The 23,105-nt window shown below is 48.6% G+C and overlaps 1 protein-coding gene across 11 annotated transcripts in view; it reads left to right on the top strand.

Annotated features, from left to right (window-relative positions):
- LOC138580892 (up-regulator of cell proliferation-like) overlaps positions 1 to 23,105 on the top strand; it is a 1,164,421-nt gene that overhangs the window by 5,329 nt on the left and 1,135,987 nt on the right. For 3 of the 11 annotated variants that reach the window (XM_069651791.1, XM_069651794.1, XM_069651792.1), the window contains exon 1: positions 3,167 to 3,448. The exons of 1 other annotated variant lie outside the window; for it this stretch is intronic. The gene's annotated coding sequence lies outside the window, so the exon portion shown is untranslated. Of the gene's footprint in view, positions 1 to 3,166; positions 3,449 to 23,105 lie in introns of those variants that run through there. 7 more of the 11 variants (XM_069651801.1, XM_069651799.1, XM_069651797.1 and 4 more) reach the window with 3 other exon arrangements.

The raw sequence follows: 23,105 nt of genomic DNA, 5'->3' as shown, positions 1-23,105 counted from the left end.
GCAAGGGATTTTTGGCATTACTGCCTGCACTGGAAGATTATGCTAAAAGCGTAATACCTGCCGGGGTCCAGCAATACAGTAGCAGACTGGAATTCCAGACATCTTCAGCAAAAGCGACTGGATTTTGGACAGGGAAGTATTTGCCAAGATCTTTGCCCTCTGGGGTCCATTCCAGAAAGATTTCTTCACGTCCAGGCTCAATTGCCAGGTGCCTCAGTTTTACAGTTGTAGGTCAGACCCCAACGCGCTGGCAACTGACACTTTCCTTCAGAATTAGGCGGACAGCATGTCATGCGCTTTTCCCCCATCTGCCCTGATAGCGAGGGTCCTAGTTGAAGTGAGCAGACAAGGGGCAATGCTGGTAATAGAGACGCCCTTTTGGCTCTCTCAAGTGTGGTTTGCAACCCTCTTACAGTTGTCAGTCAATGTTCCTCGTCTTCTTCCTCTTCACCCTCTCATCATAACAGAAACCGGCAGGTCTTCCCCACGACCTGGTCCTTCAGGAGCATCTCTCCCTTTGGCCTGGAAGATTTCAGCTCTTCCTGGTGCTTCAGAGGGTTTTCACAGGACGCTTTATGTGTCATCAAGGACTTGTGGGCAGATTCCACCAGATCTGGCTATTCCTCAGCATGGGGTCGATGGGTGGGCTGGTGCGCAGCTCAACAAATTGATCCCATTTCTGCCCCTCCGGTAGAGGTAGTACATTTCTTAGTAGAACTTTTTAAGGAAGGTAAAGCGTACAGAACTATTAATGGGTTCAGGTCAGCCATCTCTGTCGGGCATTTGTTGGTAAAAGGTGAACCGGTGGGAAGGCATTTTTTGGTTCGTAAGGACCTCAAATCCATTCATATCAAGGTGCCTCCTAGGCCAACGTATTCCTTTTTGTGGGAAGTTAATTTGGTGCTTCAATTGTTTTATTCTTGTCCTGATAATGGTCAACTCTCTTTGCAGCTGCTTTTTCTCCAAGTTGGCCATGTTGTTGTGCCTCATTTCAATTAAAAGAGTTTCAGATGTCAGGGAATTAGATGTTGATGATAAAATGTACTCTCTTCAAGGGGTAACTTTCTTTGTTTCGAAGAGGACTAAATGTATGATTTCTTCAGTGTCCTATCCTTCCTTTCAGGAAGATTATAAACTTTGCATGGTGCAATGTCCAAAAATGTTTGAACGGAAGACTGTGGGACATAGAGCTCTGGCCTCCTCTCAGCTGCTCACTTCTTGCTGTAAGCTTCATAAACCAGTGTCTCCGGCCACTATAGCCAGGTGGGTAGAATGGGTCATGAGCAAAGCGGGAATCAATGTCTCCTTTTTTGGGGCCCATTCGGTTAGGGGCGCCAAGGCCTCTAAGGCGACTTTGCTGGGGAGAAGTCCGGTGCACATTTTGAGAGCAGCTAATTGTTCCAAAGAGTCCACGTTCAAGACCTTTTATCACAAGTGAGTTGGTCATGTAGCTATTGATCTAATGCAAGGGCTTTAAACTTCCATAATATGAAGCCTCCTGTCTTGCAATACAATGAATAATCCCCCTCACTACCATGAGAGTGGGTTTAGATTCTATTAAAGACAAGGAAGCGAGTATTATCCCACCCACCCCTGTGTTTTTTTCTCTTTTTTGGCAGCTTATGGCTGAGGCGCAACCCAATCGCAAAGGAGCCAGAAGGTCTGGAGGGCATAGCTGGGCGAGCCAGACCGGGATTTGGCCCTCATTTCCAATAGCTCATGTGGCAATGCTTTGTTCCTTGGGATGGTGACTTCCGTTAACAAACAGAACTTTATTTTTCAAACTAAAACCTGTTTTATGTTAAAATGTGTTTTGCTTTTCTTTGCTGCTGTGGTGTCAAGTAGTAAAGAATGATTTGCATAGTAAGGAGCCTCCTGTCATGACATAGAATCGTACTCTATCCCTCTCTAAGGCATGTTTTCATAGTCTCGGGTGGTATGAGGTTTGTGCATGTTTACTCGCTACCGGTCCCTGACTGCCATGATTTAGCCCTCTAGGTCTTCGACTCTCTCAATCACTAAAACCACGCCCGCATAGCTGGGGAGCTCCCACCGCGAATTGCTCCCATTTCGGCCACTGGCTGGCTGCTCCGCTAGGCTGCTGGCTAACAAGGTTGGCGCCAGTTTTAGTTGTTTGGGGGAGGAATAAGGCGCCAAGCCGGAAGCGGACCTGCCACTGGGATCGGAAGCGAGAAGGAACGGGGCTGGTGGGAAGTCACGGTGTTGCGCGGATGGCGGATGTGTTTGGAAGTGGCGGGTAGTTGGCGGAGCTGGGGACGGGGTGTGAGTTGGTGGGGGGCGTTTGTTTGCGGTAGGGTAGCTGTTGGTGTGAATTGGTGGGGTGTGGTTGTTTGCGGTTGGGTGGCTGGTGTTGTGGAATTGGGGTGGTGATTGTTCGTGGTTAGGTGGCTGGAGGTTCGTGTGGAAGTGTGGGTGTCGCTCGGGTTGGTCGCGGTGGGTGGGCGGTAGTGCGCGGTGCCTCGCCTGAAGTGCATGTGTAGGCGTACGGGCTGGGGTCTCGCAGGTCTGCGCGCCGGTCTCCGGGCTCGCTGGGTGGTGTGAGTTTGGGGTGTTGTGACTGTTGGTGTGGATTGGTGGGGTGTGGTTGTTTGCAGTAGGGTGGCTGGTGGTGTTGAATTGGGGGTAGTGGTTGTTTGTGGTTTGGTGGCTGGAGGTTCGTGTGGAAGTGTGGCTGTCGCTCGGGTTGGTCACGGTGGGTGGGCGGCAGCGCGCGGTGCCTCGCCTGAAGCGCATGTGTAGGCGTACAGGCTGGGGTCTCGCAGGTCTGCGCACCGGTCTCCGGGCTCGCTGGGTGGTGTGAGTTTGGAGTGTTGTGACTGTTGGTGTGGATTGGTGGGGTGTAGTTGTTTGCGCTAGGGTGGTGGCTGGTGGTGTTGAATTGGGGGTAGTGGTTGTAGTGGTTGTTTACGGTTTGGTGGCTGGTGGTTTGTGTGGAAGTGTGGGTGTCGCTCGGGTTGGTCACGGTGGGTGGGAGGCGGCGCGCGGTGCCTCGCCTGAAGCGCATGTGTAGGCGTACGGGCTGGGGTCTCGCGGGTCTGCGCGCCGGTCTCCGGGGCTCTCTGGGTGGTGTTTTGAGTGGTGGGGGGGGTGTGTTTGCGGTGGGGTGGCTGGTGGTGTTGGATTGGGGGGGTGTGGTTGTTTGTGGTTGGGTAGCTGGTGGTTTGTGTGGAAGTGTGGCCTGTGTGTTGATTGGTGGGGTTGGTGCACATCATCCTTTAGGATGGGGAAGCGCCTGCGTGGGTCCGCCCACGCATTCGATAATTAAGAAGAAGAAGAAGGCTGGCTGCTCCCTGTACTTCAGTTTAGTTTCGCTTTCATTTCTGCGTATTCCTCCCACTCTTCAGAAACATTTGCTAGTTTCATTTCTTTCAGATTCCGCCGTCTTCGTAGGGGGAAACATCTACTGGCCTGGAGCTCAGCAAAGACGGCAAGTAGTTTAGTTTAATCTGTTCATTTGTAAAGTAAAAGTTAAGTGTCTTTAATTAATCTTTTATGCATGCTAGCCGAAACGTAAAGGTGATTAAATACCAAGAGAGGCTGCAGCCCACCATTCAACCCTACTTTGCCTCTGCGATAATAAAGGGAGAGGGCGTCAAAAGTCGAACTTTGTGAACACTCGGCTCCTATAAAGCCAGTGCTCTCGGTGTACTGCTTTCTCTCTGTCGGCTATTTCATGCCCTTTTTGTTTTTGTGTGGTATTAAAAAATGTCTTTGAGACAAAAAACACAACAACAAAAAAATCAGAAGCCTACCCAGCTCCTGCATGGCTGCAACAACATGTGAAATGTCGGGGATTGTGGGGGCCCAGGTGGATGGTGCCAGATTTATGCAAATGCGTGTTGTAAATTGTGCAATTCGACAGATCGAAGCAGCAGTGTCACAGGGTCCTCTGTGTAGCACTTGCTTCGCCACATATACACAAGGCACGTTTGCAATTTGTTATGCACCTTTTTGACGTGGCCTCCTCGACTCCCCAAATAGAAAAAAATCCAGGCAGATTTTCAGGCTATCTAAAGAAAATTTGTGAGGGGGAAAAGGTCATCATTGTTGGGGGTCGCCTTCCATGGACATCCGGCAGGCGCCCCTGGGTGCTCTTCCTTAGAGCACATCATAGGCCCACTATGTGTGGGGGTTGGGGCCTTCCCTGGACATCCGGCAGGCCCCTTGGCGGTATGGACATCAACGCCATAGGGGTGGGGCATAGCCTGCCAGGACCCGGACCGTGCGGACCTCGGCCACCATCGTGGCCTGCGGGTCCCACAGCATCCGGGCATGCAGGCCTGTGCCTCCACGTGTAGGCCTGCGGCCTACATCAGTAAGGAGACACAGACACAGTCGTTCATCTTTGGGAGTCTGCAGCCATTCTGTCTCACGTGCCTGCAGGGGCTCCTTTTATTAGCTTGGGCCATGACACAGTCATGGCCCATCTTAAAGGGGCCATACACGTGAGGAAAACACATCCCCTTAAAGGGGCAACGCAAACAGGAGGGTCCCACCCAACACTCCTCCTTTTTCATAATGAACAAACAAACAGTGCTGAGACATACAGGCATCCCACCTGTTACAACCAATAAAACGCTTGTCGGTTTCGAACTTATGGGGTAGGCAAATAATAAGATATGCCACCGCCACATACTTTGCTTGCTCAAATAGTTACAGACCTAACACATACTAACTAATTCTAAGCATTCTTCGCGGGTGACCATCATGACCAGTGAGCTGCCAGTGAAGTGTAGGTAGTCCCCCACCCCACACGTTAAAAACCTTTATTAACCTGGGGTTTGGAATTGCAACTCCTGACAAGACGCCAAAGGCGGCGACCGGCACTACGTGCACACCCCGCAACTGCAGGACCACAGCTTCACCTTATTGTTCTTTACTGAGACCACTTTAAGCATGGGCCTACTAGGCAGGTTCACAGCATCAAAACACACAGGATTACAGAGTCCTCTTTAGGCAATTGCCTGACCGCAGGAGACCGGTTCGTCTTCCGTCAGCGTCCGCTCAGGAGTCGCTTCCCCAAATCCAGGCCCATTGATGGTACAGTTCACAGCCGGCAAAGCCGCACCTGGGAGGTACCAGGGGCCACATCGGCACTGTCCTTTGATGTGCAGAGCAGCGAGACACAAATTGCAAGGCGTCCACGCTGCTCCATGTGCTGTTAATGGGGGTGACAGGACAGCACTCACCCCTTCTTCGGCAATGTTCCCCAGTCTGGAGTGTCTCTTTCCTCGATGACATGGCGTGCAGGGTGTCATTAGTGCCAGGCGGTCCGGGCCACCACCATGGCAGGCAGGGAGGCTAGTGTTCCGATGGGGGATGTGCCAGGAGACGCCCGATTCTGTGCTGGAAGGCCTTCCTTTTGTTATTGCTGTTACAGAACACCAGTCCTTGGCTGACTGGCAATACCGGGCTGGATTGGCGTCCCAGGTGCGTGGCGGACGTCACCCTTTCTGACCACCTGACAGGGCCTAGCGCCTCCTCCTCGGAGTTGGGGCCACTCACTTTGTTCAGCCCTGCGCAGGCAGCACCACATGCTCATCCGTTTTGGTGGGGTGAGCGGTGCACAGAATGCAGAATTGCTCATGGCTGTGAACCTTGAGAGGAATGAGGGTGAGGGTCCCACGTCTGCCGCGGTAATCCCATTGTTGGTGCCAGGTCACTGCCATACACCACTTCACAGGGCAGTCTTTGGTGTACAGAGCCATTTGTCCATCACGCCCAGCCTCCTGGGCATTGTACTGGTGGTGAGGTATGCGATGCGTGGAGTGCAGTGCGCTCAGGTACCATGGCCTTGGAGACATGATGCAGTGCTGGTGCATTAGCTCTGCACTGTGGCATGTGTTTACATGGCGTCCATGACTACTCATGTCCCCTTGGATGGATCGGATCCATCCCGACCTGCTCACCATACTGGTGCCTGTAAAGCAAACTTGCTTCCTCATTCTTGCTCTGGTTCGGAGCGTCTTACAGTTGCCCCTTCCCTTCTGCACACCTTCTTGGAGTATAGGTGCATATTTGCTCTCACTGTACTTCTCCAAACTGGAGCACATCCCCGCTTTCCTGGCCAGTGGTTGGCAGTCACATCCCCGGAGGGCAGGCTAGGCGACTGCAATGGCTCGGTGGTGGGGCCACCTCACGGAGCAGGCAGTCAGGGTGGCCTCCATAGCATTGTGTTAGGGCACCTCTAAGACAAGGTTCTGAGGCCACTGCTCCCTGCGGGTATAGGATTGGCCAGGATACATGTGGTAGTGGGGCCCCGTTGACCCACCAATGAGGCCCTCTTGACATCTCCCCCACCCCCCAGGCAGGGGAAGGGCACACCGCAGGGGAGGGCACACCTCTGTCCTCCGTCATTGTGTGGCCACCAGACCACAGTGCAAATTACTCCTGCAGGAGCAGCACTTCTTTCACAGCTCCAGGCCGGAGCAAGTCCTTATGTGGCCCGCCGGGTGATATTAGCAGACGGGCAGGGCCACCAGCTCCTTGATCCTCAGATGGTCCAGTAGGGGACCTTAGTGGGAGGGTGTCGAGACCATCTGCAAGGCCGGCAATGAGTCTTCCTTGTCAGGGTGGCCTATTTCCCGATGGCAGTGTTCCTGAGGTGTCCAGTGTACAGGGCGTAGGATGCTGAAATGTCCTGGCTCGGGGTTCTGATGAGTGTCGATCAACAAGTTGCCACCTTTTTGTGCGCCGAGGCCATTTCTTCTTCAGGCAGGAGCGCGCACCCATGGGCGCGGGACACCCGTAACAGTTTGATGCCGATAGCGGGGCTCTGTGAATGGTGTCAGCAGTCACCTGCGTCTTACTCAGTTCCTCTGGCAGGCGTCTGCGATTTTGATGCATTTAGAGCACGCATGCACGGCCACACAACCTCCATTGCTTCCCCTTTCGCTTTCCTGGTGGCACTGTGCAGGAAGGTGATCACCGGTGCAGTGCACAGCACTTCACATCATTACTTGTGTTCCCAGAGTTCCATTAGGTATCTTTGCATTTAACTTTGAAACATCTCACCGCCACTGGGGGCCCAGAATCACTAGTGGGGCTGCATACGCTGAGTGGTTGGAGCATGTCACCTGCCCTCAATCATTGCCAGATAGGCCTGGGATCGCTGGAGGGCCCTCACTTCACTGCCCGCCTGTTCCAATGACAGGCGCTGCAGTCGTCACCACTGGCGGCCCAGGATCACACTGGGGGGCGCCGGCATCCATCGTGCCCAAAAGTGTGGGCCTCTATTTTCCCGCTCCAGGCAGGAGCCTGTATCCATCACCCGCACAGCAGGCCGGGACTCCCCGCAGTTGCTTTCTGTTTCTTCATGGGGGTGGGGAAGGCGGGGCAAGCACGGCCTCCCTTTTCGTGGCAGATGCCGCTCATTATCTTCTTCGCTGGGAGGCGGGGCACGCACAGCCTCCCCTTTCGCTGGGATACTGCTCATTACTTCTCCCCAGGGGCACACCTTTGTTTTCTTGGCGGCGGGAGTGCCGTGGGGGAGGACACAGCATGACTCACCTTGGCGGGAGGTGTTATATCTTCTCCTTTGTCGGCATGGGGAACGCCGCCGGGGCACGATGAGGGCTCTGGTCAGCATAACTTTGACGCTGAAGCACCTCCCTCCTTTCCAGCAGTTGGCCCCAGATCACAGTATGGGAGGGGCAGCAGTATTTCCCTCTGCTCCCGTAGAGGTGCCGGGGCAGCAGGCGCACACCCGAGGTGTAGTCCGGGTGTTCTTTTTTTATTTCGGCAGCGGGTGCCGCGCTAGGCAGGTTGCCTCCTGCCTCCACACAACGGAGGAGCATGCTGGGGCAGGCCGTGTCTCGCCCCTCCACACGGCGAGTCCGCCACCTTCGTCTTCCTGTTCCCCGTGGCCGACGGGCAGGCCTCCTCCATGCACGCAGCGGGTGCTGCGGGGAGCCGCTCTTGGATCCCCACAGGCACAGCGGGTGCCACGGGGACAGCTCACGCTGCGGATCCCCACCCTGACCGCACGAGCACCCTTTTTTATGAGGACTGCGGCCAGGGGAACAGGACTGCCATCAGGGCGCTGGGATGGCCCGCCCCCTCTCCTCGCTACGGGGACCAGAGCAACACAGGACCTCGGTGTGCGGCGGATGCCGCAGGGGAGCAGAGCGTCACTCTCCCTTCTTCGCGGCGCCGGCCGCTCACCTCCGCATCATTTCGGCGAAACGCCACGAGTGCGGGCCCCACCACGAGGTGGGGTCGGACACTCCGGACCTCGCACTTTCCATCCTCCCCACTGCTCACTAGGGGTGTCACGGTATTAGTTTTATGACGGTACAATAACCTTCTTGCTAAATGACGGTATTTCATGATTATCGCGGTATAGCAGGTGGAGTTAACTAATCTTAACAAATATTTTCTAAAAGGTCATAAATTGTCAGATTTATCATCACAAACAAAACCATGCACCCAGGGCCAGAATTGGGCTTTTCAACATACTTTCCACTGAAATGCCACCCCTTGCTTGCACCAAACACAAACGCACGTGTGGAGAGGAGGGGGAGGTGGGGCCCTGCTGCGACTGGCAAAGCAAACTGAATAGCTTTTCTTAAGTGGTCATTTAGGCTTTTAGCTCCCCCACTGGCTACTGGTGAAGATGAACATGTTGCCATATTGATAATCTGCATGCCACAGATCAATGAAGTCTGATGGTAGTATACGCTTGTGCGCATGCACACACACACGCACACGCACTCTCTCTTTACGTTACAGCCTTTAGTTTACTTCTGGGCCAAAAGGTGTTCAGTAATCACGGACACGTTACCCTTTGGTATGGCAGCAGGGAATACCCACAGAGATGATTAAATTTCGCAGTGTTACTTATTATATGTAAATTCAATGATAGAACCAGGGAAATCCGCCATTGTCATATGTTTAGAAAACATTATCCATTATAAATATATAAACCCCAAAGCCGCCAACCCAAAGTCCCGGGAGGATAGCTCAGCGGCAACGTGCATGCCTTGGAAGCAAGACAACACGAAGCAACACAGGTTCGATCCCTGGGTCCGCGCTTAGAAACCTCTGGGTGTTTAAGCATGTTATAAATACGCAACTTAGACAAAAACAATTACGCAACAAAATAAACAAAACCAATTTCTTTAACAGCGCCTCGATGCCCTAGGGCTGTGTGAGCGCTTTAAAAAAAAATGTAAATAAAAAAAAGTAAACCCCTTTCCTTCTTGGCACTGTATTTATTCTTCCTATTGCTAACATGTTGATTTTGTGTCAGGCACGTGTGGTTTATGGAATGGCATTAAAAACTGCTCAAACTGAAACTACTTGGCAGACGGCACATCCAACAGTGCAAGACCAAGACTGCGCAGAACTTGCTTACTGCAGCCTTTCCAAATCAGATTGAAAAGCACACTTAACGGTATGAACGGTATACCGGTATAAACAATGTGACGGTTATTATTGTTCAATTAAGTGGTTCACGGTATCTTTAACGGTATACCATAATACTGTTACATCCCTACTGCTCACAGGCAGTAGGGTCAAGCCACGTGGACTCTTGATCCTCGTCGCCATTGTTGGGGGTCGCCTGCCATGGACATCCGGCAGGCGCCCCTGGGTGCTCTTCCTTAGAGCACATCATAGGCCTACTACGTGTGGGGGTTGGGGCCTGCCCTGGACATCCGGCATGCCCCTCGGCGGTATGGACATCAACGCCATAGGGGTGGGGCACAGTCGACCCGGACCGTACGGACCTCGGCCACCATCGTGGCCTGCGGGTCCCACAGCATCCGGGCATGCAGGCCTGTGCCTCCACGTGTAGCCCTGCGGCCTATATCAGTAAGGAGACACAGACTCAGTCGTTCCTCTTTGGGAGTCTGAAGCCAGTCTGTCTCACGTGCCTGCAGGGGCTCCTTTTATTAGCTTGGGCCATGACACAGTCATGGTCCATCTTAAAGGGGCCATACACATGAGGAAAACACATCCCCTTAAAGGGGCAACGCAAACAGGAAGGTCCCACCCAACAATCATCAATTTGTTTGGAAATGATTTATTTCGTTGGTTACCGTGAACACCCATTTTAATGTTACTATTCGCTGGGTCAGCAGGCCATGTCCTAGTGTCAAAAAAGTCTTACCTGTGCCCAACCCGGAAGATGTTTTCACTTCACTTTGAGCGACGGACAAACCCAACCAATGAACATTCGAATTACAAATCAATGCTGCGTGCACATTCCATGATCGCACAGCTGGACTATAGAACTTTCCAAGTTGTGAATGGTGTACACGGACAGTGTTTTCCAGCACTCCTAATGCTTGTTATTTTTATTATTGTATGCACCTTATTATATTAATTTATCCGCAACCTTTGGCTGGTTAGGGGTTCAGGCGCTACGGCAGTCTTCTCACCGGATAACAGGCAATCTTACACATTGCGGCAGGAAAGAAAACAAGCCAAGAATATAGCGCTTCCCTCATGTGTTGTCAGTAGGGTTGCCACCTTTGTTTGATGCAAAACCCGGACTTGAAGCACTGCCCCTAATTTTAGAAGGCACGGCCTTTTTGTAGATTTTAAATCTGTAGTACAATAGCATGGGGATAGAAAAAATCGTGCTTATAGTTTGTTTTAACGTTCTGTATTCGTTTTAAAAGCAATCTGCATTATTCAAATACAAAATAATGAAGTCAGGCTGAAAATTACATTTCTCTGAATTATATAACACCTTTTTTGACAATGGAGCAATGAAAAGCTGACCTGATTCTGACAAAATTGGATCCAGTGACTGTCCAGCTGCTCATATTTTAACATGTGAATTAACCAACTTGGCCCATCTTGCCAGATGAATAAATGACACTGATCATTTATTTTCAAAAAATGTTATTAAACAGCTGTAAAAACCTTCCTAGAAGCTTTATTTTAAGCTTTTAACGCTAGTGAATAATTGGAATAGCACAGATCAAGCTGCAGGTTTCGCATACATCAGTACAGCAGGCACATTAACCCACCAAGCAAACATTCAAAAATAAAGTCGCATGGCTAAAAAGTGAGAGAGATTCTCTGACCATTTTATAAAGCGCACACCAATAAAAGAATGGTCCGTTGCAATTTTTAGAAGCATAGCCGGGTACACTGACTTGTGGCTAATTGTTTACCTGTTCCTCCTAGCCTTTTGCAGAAACTAGCCTGTTATTAAATATTATAGGGAGGCGTGGCTAGCAGTTATGGAGTAGGTCGACTTCCGGGTTGGCTCCCTGATTCTGCATAATCCGTTTGTAAAGCATACTCCAGCGCAAGCTTATCACTTGTAAATAAGCGACATCAGAGAGAAACCCTCCTGGAGTGGCCAGCGGTAAGGAGAAGAGTGAAGACCCTGTAGCACGCCCGTGGCACAGTGCGGAGTTGGGAGACCGATGTGAATGCCCTGAAAAAAAACATGGCTGCCAGACCAAGGTGAAGCTGTCAGCCTGGATCGTGAGGTAGAGGCAGCTGACGGAACTCAGGTTAAGGAGAGGAGAGACAGCAGACGAAGCCACCTCTGCGAGGCGTGCCGGCGAAGTGCACAAGAAGCTGGAGGAGTGCCCACAGCTGGTGCAGTAAGAAGCGAGAAGCGGTGAAGGGGACTCATGGGCAGACACCTACCCAAGGTGTGCCGCCAGAGCCCACGCATCCAGGACAGCGCTGTGGCGGAAGGCAATCCAGGCAAGCGGGCACAGTGCGCGGCCCCCTCTCGGGCGCCCGACATACTACATACAGTGTTACATACCTGACGGCCAAGATCAGCGAACCCGGACTGGGCAGTGTCGTGTTTAAAATAGTATCCCTCAGCCTGAACACAAACCGGGCACTGGCAGCGGGGGCAACTAAGCGACATATGGGGCAGACCCCAGCATAAGGACAGCTGCGGAAAGGGGGACAAGAAAGGGGGGAAAAAGGTTAAAAGACAATAAGAGTTGAAGACACAAAAGCTTGGGAAGTGCGCAAAGGTACACCTGGTTGCCTTAACCAGTGAAAATTGCCTTGGCAAACAAAACACATGTTTGCAGCATGTGCAGCACCAAGTTTATAACTACAAACCCTAAGCTCTGCCTAAGTACTTATAGGCAGTGAACAATGCTCTTATATGCTAATTGTGGCCTGCCACTGCAGGAATAAGCAGCTTGAATGTCTCCTAAACCAGCCAAAATGAAGGCAGGCCAATCAACGCTAGACAACTATGCCAAGACCATGCAACAACCTCCTGGAGGAAATATGGAGCCCACACAAGTGAAAGAGGGAAACGGCATAGAACTACATAACCAAGTGATGCAGGCTATCGCCGACTTGAAAACCTCTTTATGGACAAATTGAGGCAGTGAAAATAGATTTGGGACTGTTGCGCCAAGATGTTCGCAGCCTAGCGGAGCGAACCACAACCATGGAGACACAAGTGAGGGAGAGCATGGTGGAACTCCACACTAACATCCATGTATTACAACAGAAGGTCAGCCTTTTGGAAAACAGAGGGCAAAAAGCAGAAGGATGGGTCCAAAGAAAAAATATATGCATAGTCGGCCTGACTGAGGGAGAAGAGGGGGGGGGGGGCAGACCCCACAACATATATAGAGAATATACTACTCCAAGAAATTGGGCCAGGCAACCTTACACAAGGTTTCACAATTGAAAGAGCACACAGAGCTCTAACGTGGTGTCCTCCCCCTGGGGCACTCCCCAGACCGATAATTGCAAAGGTGCTGAGATATAAAGACACAGAAAAGTTACTAGCTTATTCCAGGCAAGGAGGAGCTCTGAGGAGAGACTCGGCAAACCTGGTGGTCTACACCGATTATACCTTCCATGTGCAGAAGAGCCGAACACAATTTTCGGTGACCAAAGCCAGACTTAGGGCTGCTAGCCTGAAATACATGCTGATCTACCTAGCATGACTAAACATCATATATAAAAACAGGGCTTGGTTTTTTGACCTCCCTGAGGAGGCGCAGACGTGGATGGACAGGGAGAAGATACGCCCAGGTGTAGGAGAAGAAACGGACGATCAAGGGATGCGCAAGGGTGGTTCGATGTGACCAACGGCTTGTCCCGTCTGCAAAACTTTTCACAAATTCAATGGTTTTGCAGGTTCTGTTGAGACAAGACTAACGTGCAGATGAGTGCACCAGGACAAGCAGGCCTTTAAAGGGCAGATAGCTCTTTTTACAAGAGGGGCCCTCGGAATTTATAACTTACTACACAGCGGGACACGCCATTGGACGGCAGCACACACCACCCGAGAGGAGTCCAGATTTATGGCTGCGCTTTGCCACATCCTCCCAAGTTCTACTTTTTAGGGCACTTGTTTTTGTGCCCCTCCGCTGTGCACTTGCCCCAGGCATTCGTACTTGGAGCAAATGCAGGAAGCGGATATGCCTGGGCGTTTGTAAAGTAGCTGGGCTGTTGTTACTAGTTTGGAGAGTTGGGGTAGTTCAATGGGAATGTGTTTTGCCTGCACAAATGCCAAAGGAGAAATGTAGCCTACTTTCTTTGCCTAGGTTGTGACAGGGGGAAAGAGGGGTGCCACCAGATGTGGTAGAGACGGATAGCCTCCTGGCTTTACACAAATTCTTAAAGCTGGAACTATTAATGTACTCACCGGGAACGCACAGGGTTTAAATGCTTGTGTAAAGAGAAACAGGGTTTATTCGTACTTAAAGAGATGCAAAGTAGACATTGCCTTGCTGCAAGAGACACACCTGATGGCTGAAAAACAGACACTGTTCGCAAGTAAATGGAGTGGCTGAAGGTTTGGCTCTACGAGCCCATGCTCGGGGTGTCCTGATATGGATAGCACTCACGGTACCTTTTAAGGTCATTCATATTAAAACAGACGAGGGCAGAATGGTGCTGGTACAAGGTCTCCTGAAACAGGTTGACACCTGTTTGGTCAACAAGTATGCTCCCAACCACAACACAGCAGCGTTCTTCCAATCACTATACCCGCAGCTGGGTCCCTATAGAAACAGTAACATCATATGGGGGGGCGATTTCAATTGCACACTGAACCCACTCTCAGATGGGTTGGATGCCAAATACAATAAACCAGCCCCACCAGCTAGAACTTTACAGACGCTCCTGGAATCATTTGATTTGACAGACATCTGGAGAGTACTCCACCAAGACACCAGACATTACTCACACTATTCAGGACCACATGCAGTACATACCAGAATAGACTACTTTTTTGTTGGGAAGGAAATTGCACACCTTATCACATTTGCACAGCACAAAGGAAGGGTCCTGTCGGACCATGCCCGCTCAGTCTGCAGTGGCAATCCATAGCCCCTAGAGCTCCGATTCCTACATGGAGGCTCAGAGGCGAATCCCTAAAAGACCCCCCTTCCGAGATTGCATTAAAGACAGCATCACCGACTACATCACAAGTAACGCTGGTAGTCTAGGCAGCGCAGGATCCTTTTGGAAAGCACTGAAGGTAGTAATCAGGGGAGCCGCTATAGCTGGGTCAGGCAGCATCCAAACAACCAGCAACAGAGAACTATCCTCTGCAGAGGAGCAGATATGGAACCTGAGGCAATCCCCTGCTGGGCAAGTGAGCAAAGCTGCTGAGGTTTCAGAGCTCAAACAAATATACATGGAATGCTGGGAGCGGCTGGGCAAGCATAACTTTGCTAAATATATTGAGAGGCAGCATAAAGATGGAGATAAACCTGGCCGACTGCTGGCATGGCTATGTAAGAAGGAAGAGAAACGCGACCCTATTTACTCGATTCTCACCGCAATGGGAACCTTAACATTACCCATAGCGGTGTGAACGAGGCCTTCCAGTAATTTTACCAAGCTCTGTACCAGGGGGGAACTCCGACACTGAGGGCTCACTTGGAAGAGGTGCTAAACGAGATAGATCTCCCTAAATTAAGCCAGGAAGATAGCGACATCCTGGAAGCGCCTATAACCCTAGCATAAATACAGAATACGATGATCAAAACTCTGCCGACCGGAAAGACCCCAGGGTCGGACGGGCTTCCTAGTGAATTTCATAACGAATATGCTCAGGAATTAGCCCCACACTTACTTAAAAGTTTCACTGACTCGTTTGAGGCTGGCGTCCTTCTCCATAGCTTAAGGGAATCTATTATCATACCCCTCCTCAAACCACATAAACCACCGGTGGCATGTAGTTCATATAGGCCCCGGTCAATGCTCAACCAGGACAATAAGATACTGACGTCCATACGGGCAAATAGAATGAAATGAGTGATACACGCGTTGGTGCAGCCAGACTGTCTATGCGCCAGGCTGAAGTATGCCTTCAAATTTAAGGCAACTTCACCACGTGATAGACAGTACAGCATCCTGGGAGATGCTGTGTGCCATAGCCACGCTGGATGCAGTGAAGGCGTTTGACTCAGTGAGATGGGACTGGCTTTATGCGGTGCTGCGCATGTTTGGTTTTGGGAGGACATATATTAAGTGGGTTAAGCTGGTGTACACCAGGCCGATTGCAAGAGTTAAAACGGGTAGACACATCTCGCAAGCATGGGAACTGGGAAAGGGCACCAGACAGGGTTGCCCATTATCCCCTCTGCTCTACGTCCTTGCCATGGAACTGATAGCACAGCACCTTTGAATGTAATACATGGAGGCAGGCATAGAAATAGACTAGAGTCAGGCATCTGATATTGTATGCTGATGACACGTTACTGTATATTCAGAGCCCTGAGGATAACTTAGAGTTATTGTTAGAGGCCCCAGCGCTATTTGCAAAACTGTCAGGGATCAAAATCAGCAAAGATAAGACAGCCTTGTTTCCGCTAGCAGGACTGCGTAAGATGAGGCTAGAGGCGCTCCCAGTTCTGGCATTACAATGGACAAAGTCTACATTCAAATACTTAGGAGTCAATGTTTATCATGACCCGGCAGAAGAACATGCACACAACACTCTGAAGGCCCTGGAGAACATCAAAAGCTCCATGAAGTTTTGGGCTCCTTTATGGGGAGGGCAGCATTGTTGAAAATGATAGTGCTGCCTAGACTGTTGCAGTTCTTTGCAAATGTCCCATTCTGTATACCCAAAACCTTTCTTAAAACACTAGATAGCATTTGCAGAGGTTTTCTGTGGGAATATGGCAGGAACAGAATTGCACTATCAATGCTGCATAGGGCATATGATGAAGGTGGCACAAGGATCCCACACTTTGAATGATATTACATAGCTGGACAGTTGCAATTTGTAGTGGATTGGCTAGCAGATTGCCCAACCTTAGACACATTAATGCTGCAACCCATAGGGTCAAGCCATTATTTGGAGGAAGTGGTTTGATTAGAAAGCCCAAGGAGGGCTGCAGATCGTACTTAGTGACCCTAGGGGTGAGGATGTGGGATAGGCCACTAGCGGCAATAGGGCTTGCAGACCCGTTCTTAATACAGATCCCCCTGGCCTCAGTGGTAGCTTCCACAGTGCAAGTAAGGCAGAGAATACGCGTGCATTGGGAATCCCAGGGGGTTGCTACAATAGGAGATCTACTACATGAAACCTCTTTCATACCCTTTGTAGAATTGGCGGAATACACATGGTTTGCATAGAGGCCAATATTTGTTGTATAACACCATTAGAAGAGAGATTATGCGTAGATGGCCCATTTTCAGTGAGCTAAAAGAAAAGCACACCATAGAGGATACCCTATACGACATATCAGAGGGAGGACACACCATATCCCGGATATCTGACTTCTGGCTGGCTGATAGTGCTCGCACCCCCCTGGCGGTAAGAGGCAGATGGGAGGAAGATTTGGGGGTCCCCTTCACAGACGCGCAATGGACGGAAACACTAGGTTACCACACGAGAGTGTCATGGAATACAAGACTCCAACTGATACAGCTGTTTATAACACATAGAGCATATATGAAGCCCCAGAGAATTTTGAGGTTTCCAGGTGCTGTGACACAGGTATGCCTTAAGTGTAAAGTGATTGAAGCAGGGATATTACACAACGTTCTGGGCGTTCCCCATGGTGAGACAATACTGGCGGGAGTTGGCGGGTAGAATGAGCAGAGGGGGTATAGAGTTGGATATACTGTCCCCTGGGGCGTGCTTGCTAGGACATTTTCCACTCCCCAAAACCACAAGTCTCATCAACAGGATGAAGGATTTGGTATAAATATTGGCCAAACGTAGACTTACTATGGCGTGGAAATCGCATAGAGGCCCAGACGTTCAAGAATGGTGGTGGGATTTGAAGAAATGGGCAAGGGCGGAGGCAGTGGCATGGAGGGGGGTGGCACAGCGTAGCCAAACAGAGAGCACAGGGGGAATACTGCAATGGGAGGCCCTACTACAAACCCTGTTTACTGAGGAAGCCATAGACACGACCGAGGTGGATGAACCCAGACAAGAGGTTGGAGGCAACTTAACCTGAGAGGAATGTAAGGCAGAGACATTATGCAGGTGCTTGAGGCAACGTTTGGGGATGGGACTAGCGTGGGAGAGGGGTGGGGGAAGGTTGGGGGTAGTGGTTAAAGTTGTGTAGCAATGTAAATTATGTCGACAATGTATAAAGCAGTATTGTGATGCAGTTTTCTTTCTCTTGTTAAGCAAAACAAATAAAACATTTTTTTTTTAAAGTATAAGGCTTGACATTTGATGTGAGCATAGAGACCATGCATTCTGGGAATATAGCTCAGTGGGTTGAGCGCTTGCTGCTGCAATCTGTGAGTTGAATGCGCACAAGGCCAACTCAGCCTTTCATGCTTCAGAGGTTGATAAATGAGTATCAATTTCAGTTGGGTGATATTGTAGGTAAATATGTTCTATGCAAAGCGCTTTGGTGAAAGCGCTATATAAATAGCCCATTACGTAGATAGCAACTAATAAACTGTGAATAATAATGGTGTAAATCTCACTTTAAGTTGACTAGCTTTATAGAGCTGCAGAGAGGGGACTACAGTCGAGGAATGCCGAAAACATTGTGAAGTCGTCCCATAACGTGGCTGACGCTGCTCATCAAGCACTGGCTGTTAACTGAACAGCGGTTTGCATTCTGGGACTTGTAGCTTAGCTTACCTGAAATGTTTGTACCAAATCGTAATGAGCTTAGTAGCAAACAGTGAGTGACCACTTGTCAGCTTCTTTCCCTCCACTGCCTCCTTATTGCATTTGGTAGTTGTGAAGCACAGAGATGTACATGAAAAGATGTTTCTTGCTATTTGCATTATTGAAAACCGGCATCCAGCATGTTGTCTTGCATATCTGTAAATAAAATGTGCAGTTCTGAAAAAACAAACCCACAGTTGTTTCGCTTTTAAACAAGCAGGCAGCTTCGTAGATTTCTTTAAATATAAAGTGGACCCTTTCTTTCACAAATGAACCAAATAGCTTGGAGACCTGTTGTCTGTGCTTGCCTTTTAAAATGCATATGGGCTATCAAAAATAAAAGCCCCTGTGTTACTGCTTTACATGAAGAGTTGGAGCTTTGCACATGAAAGGGTCCCTTAAGATGAACTTGCCCCATAGGAACTCTGCAAGAAGCCCATTCAGCTATGGCTGACGCACCTTAAAACACCAGCCGCTTGCACTGGCTTCTGTTTTTTCAAACTCTGAATGCCATCAAAGGACACTGATTAAATTTTGATGTATTTCCTGTTAATCGGACAAAGCTCTCAAAATACGGTCAGTCCAGACTAAATCCGGGCAGGTGGCAACCCTAGTTGTCAGTGCGCACTCACTGTTACAGATGTCAGGCAGCCAGCGCTCTGAGTGAGACTGACTCCTGCGAGACATGGCTTCCTCTGATTTGACCTGTCCTCTAATGGACTTGTGAAAGTGAGGCACGGCACAGTTTGGTCACATCCAGGTAGCATTTGGTCATAATGATGTAGGAGGTAAGGAAATAAGCGGTTTGTCTTGAGGTCCAGCTCCCATTGAGCCCCGAGGATCTGTCGACCTAGCTATGTTAATCTGATGACATGTACGCCAGAGTGCAACTAGGCTAACATTTTGGGGGTGGGGGAAGGGCGCTAACCCTTCAAATGTTTGGAGTGGGGCAAACTTCAGAGACCGTGGGGAGGGGCAAACGTTTGGGGCATTACACTTCTTTACACATTCTAATGAGACTATTCTAGTGCAGCTTCAATGTTACAAGCAGTTAACACTCTCCTTCACATCTCAAACCACACACTTAAGAACTGCTGTGAGAAGATGTCTCCTGCCCCCCATGCCCCACCCTTCCAATCACTCCCCTGGCAAAACAGGTGCTAACAATGAAATGCTTTACATTAGTAATTGCTGGACCCTTCTTAACTGTGCAGCCGCAGTCACTGTTTATTGTCTGTGCCCTGTCCTGTCCTGCCATGGCTCTGTAGGTCAGCCAGGTCAAGTCAACATAACCCAAAATTTCAGGTTGGGGCTAAAGACTGGTGTGCCGAATTGTCATTGTGCCACGTTGGTAGGCAGCACCACCACCACTCCGCTAATTGGACTTCAACGCCCTTTGACATTCTGGGCCGTCCAGAGCTTCACAATCAATTAGGTTTGCCACCTTTGTTTGAATCAAAAACCGTACTTAAAGCCACGCTCACATTTTAGAAGGCCCACCCTTTGACACACTCCGTTCATAGATAAAAAAAAAAAATGGGTGTTTTAACTATGTTTTTAAATGATCTATATTCGTTTAAAAAAACATTCTGCATTATTCAAGTTTATATAATTATGTAAGGCTGAAATGACATTTCACACAATTATATACTATACTTTTTTTTAAATCTTGGAACAATGAAAAACTGAGCTGGTTCTGACAAAAATTGGCCCAATTATGTCTGGCTACAGTTCAAATAAAAACACTCTGACATTTCTGCTATTTGTGGCATGCGCAAAACACTGCCCTTAGGTATTAAACAGTTTGCCATTGCCCTACTTCAGGGTAAAAAGGGTGGGTATGCTGTATAACATCATTTATATTGTATGTTTGTGTTTTGCTATGTTAGGCAAGATTCTGTGCAGTACCCTTTGGGAGACTACACAACCTTGACCTCATGGCAATAGGTACCCAACCTTTGGTATACGTCTGTACTACATAGGTTGGTAGTGTAGCTGAGCAGCCAGGCTTATCTGAAGAGGGGTCAATGTGAGCAATAGGGCTGTTACACAGAGATTCACAGTGACAAGTATCCAAGTAACACTTACATTCAAGGTTTTTTGATTAAACAATTATTAATTTATTTAACAGTCAGTTTGAATAAACCTTCTTCAGAAGGGGCAATATATAAGGTACACACAAATAGACTCCAAAATACACACTCTTAGTTTCTCTATATTAGCAAGTACCCATTTGGGATGGCACACAGACACTTCCTACACCCTCAGGTGACTTAAATAACTAGGACACTGTGGACATTAATATATCACTGGTACATTTAGAGCAATACTGAGATTGGTGTCAAAGAAAAGGTTTTTTTTTTAGAATAAAACAAAAGGTCACATAAATATTCTGAAGCAGGTAAGTACTTTTGAACCCCCAATGCAAAGTAAGTTAAACCCTTCCTGGAAGGAAAGGTAAAGCACAATGTCAGAGGCAAGAAGAGTCGAGGCGAATTCGGAGCTTCAGCACAGCAGCAGGGCTTCACTGGGCAAACCAACGGTCCAGGAGTTGCAGCAGGCGTCTCTTCCAAGTTCTTCTTTGGATTCCTTTGCCCAGTGATCGACTCTGCCTTCCAAGCCAAAAAGCCTTGCCTTTTATGCTGGTTTCTCCCATTCATTCCAGCCTAGCTGTCAATCACACAGCAGGGTGGCTGTCCTCCAAGGACAGCCAGCCAGCCAATCACCCTTGGGTGCATTTCTGTAACCATAGGGATTAAGCACAGAGAGTTTCGGGCACCTCCCTCACTTCCTGCCCCTGGCAGACATCCTGGAGCCAGAGGCGTGATTCGTGAGTAAAGGCAAAACAAACGAAGCGACCAAAACTGGTTTGGTGCGCACAGTAAATCTCAAGAAGGACCTTTCCAGCACGAAATGGCAGAAAAAGAAGACCGTGCCATTTTGACACAATGGGCACCCATGGGTGCTGTACTGCAGCTGTGAACGCAGCCCGCAGTAAAAACGCACAACGGTAGTTAAAAGTAAACCACTGCCATCAGCCATTAATTGTAGAAAGGGTAACAGAAAAAATGTTACACAAGAAACTATACAAAGGGGATACTAAGTAACCCCTCCAGCACCCTACTGTAAGATATTGTGTGCTGGGTGTAGAAAGGTACAAATGGAAGTAAAGTCAATTTCACTTCACTGCTCTTGGAAACAGTAGTTTATCCAAGAGAAGGTATTTAAACCTTTGGGAATTCTGAAAGACTTCCCTGTGCCACTGCACTGCTGTGTGCCACAATGTAAAAAGATGATACCTGTGGAGTTTGTCAGACTCCAAAACCAAAAGAAACACAGAGTTCAAATTATAGAAAAATGCATGAGAGTGGGAAAAAGGTCTCACTCTCTCCAGGTCAGAAATAAAAAGTCCTAAAATCCAGCAAAAGTGCTGGGGGTCTCTAAGGTAGAGGGGAATTAGCAAATTTCTGAGTATCCTCCCTAACATGCTCCATGATGTGTAAAGTTGTCTTGACGATAACGGTCACATCAGTAAATTAAAAAAGAACACACGCACACATACTCAAGCCAATTGTTTTAACAATCTAGAAATGAATGTAATTTATAATCATCACTTTTAATACATTTAATCTGGGCAAATCTAACTATATATGTATATACACATAAATTGTCCTCTATTTGATGCAAAAACTGGGTTTATGTAGTCCAAATTAGATGTGCCACAGATAAGGCACAGAAGGATAAACTGATTTGCCCAGGATCACACACTTTAGTTAAAAGATGAAGCTAGGATTTGAGACCAGTCCATCACTGTGCGGGATAGGCACATTCCTCTGACTGAGCTGACAACACTGTGCAATGCATAGGTTCGATTCCAGGTAGGGGATCCAAACTTTACATCTTTACTCACCAGGCATCCCCGAGATGGCTATGCACACCAGAAATCTGTTGTTCTCTCTCCCACGAGAAAGTCATGAAAACCTCAAGTCCCCGGGCAAGTTCTGGAGTTTAGGCATGTCTGTATCAAGTTCTTCAGATTTTATCAAGATGTACATTGACCCAGTTGTTTATTTTACGAGATCAAAATATGAAACTGGTCATTTAATTTATTTCTAAAATAAATTATGTTTGCAAAGAAGCTGTAAAATAATTCCTAGGTTTATTTTAAGTTTTGAAATTCAGTAGAATTACTCAATGGGTTAAGAACCCGCAGCAGAGCTCTAGCTGCAGGTGTCACATAAATCTCCACAGCTGGTGCGTTATCTTACCAAGCATTCCAAATGAAATTCATAGGATGAAAAGGTGAGCATGATTCTTCAACAATGACAGAATGGTCTGTTGAAATATTGCCAATATTCCCAACCAAATTAATTTGATAGGTGCAGGAAAGTTTAAAACCTGGTTTAGGAATATCCAGAAGTATTTAGCCCTAGCCACGGTTGCCCTATACGCAGATCTGACTTTGGTGACATCAGTTCTAGTGGAAGTCTGATCTTTTAGGCAAGATATGAGGTTCCCTTTTGCTGTTTTGCAGGCCTTATTAAACCAATCCTTTGCTGAACATTCCAAGATTTTGACCTTTGAGGACCAGTCATGCCAATCGTGTTTCCACTGTATCATTGTAAGATCCCCGATCTTCAATAATGTGGTCAGAAGACCGGTCAGATGAAAGAAATGTTACGATATCAGGGACGTGGGGGTGGGGCTGCCCTAATTCATAGGTTGTCTCTCAGTGTTTGGGAAACTAAAGGATACATCATGGATGGGGTTGAATCTCTCTGCGTCAAAATTGCTCTAAATGCAGAATCTACGTTGAATGTGTTGCTAATATACAGACCACCCACTTTGTCTGAAGACTTTTTGGCAGGTATTTCCAGCTTTCTTCTCGCTTCTTTGAAATCTAATTCCAGTTTTTTGATCATGGGTGATATTAATCTATGGTTATATCACAAGGAAGATACTGCGGCACTGGAGCTACAATTAGCTTTATCTGAGTTGGGTTTTGAACAGCGCATTCACGAGCCTACCC

The sequence above is a fragment of the Ambystoma mexicanum genome, chromosome 3p (assembly GCF_040938575.1).
Source record: "Ambystoma mexicanum isolate Mex_15411 chromosome 3p, UKY_AmexF1_1, whole genome shotgun sequence".
In the NCBI taxonomy this organism is placed as follows: Eukaryota; Metazoa; Chordata; class Amphibia; order Caudata; family Ambystomatidae; genus Ambystoma; species Ambystoma mexicanum.
This window is presented reverse-complemented; position numbering and strand designations above follow the sequence as displayed.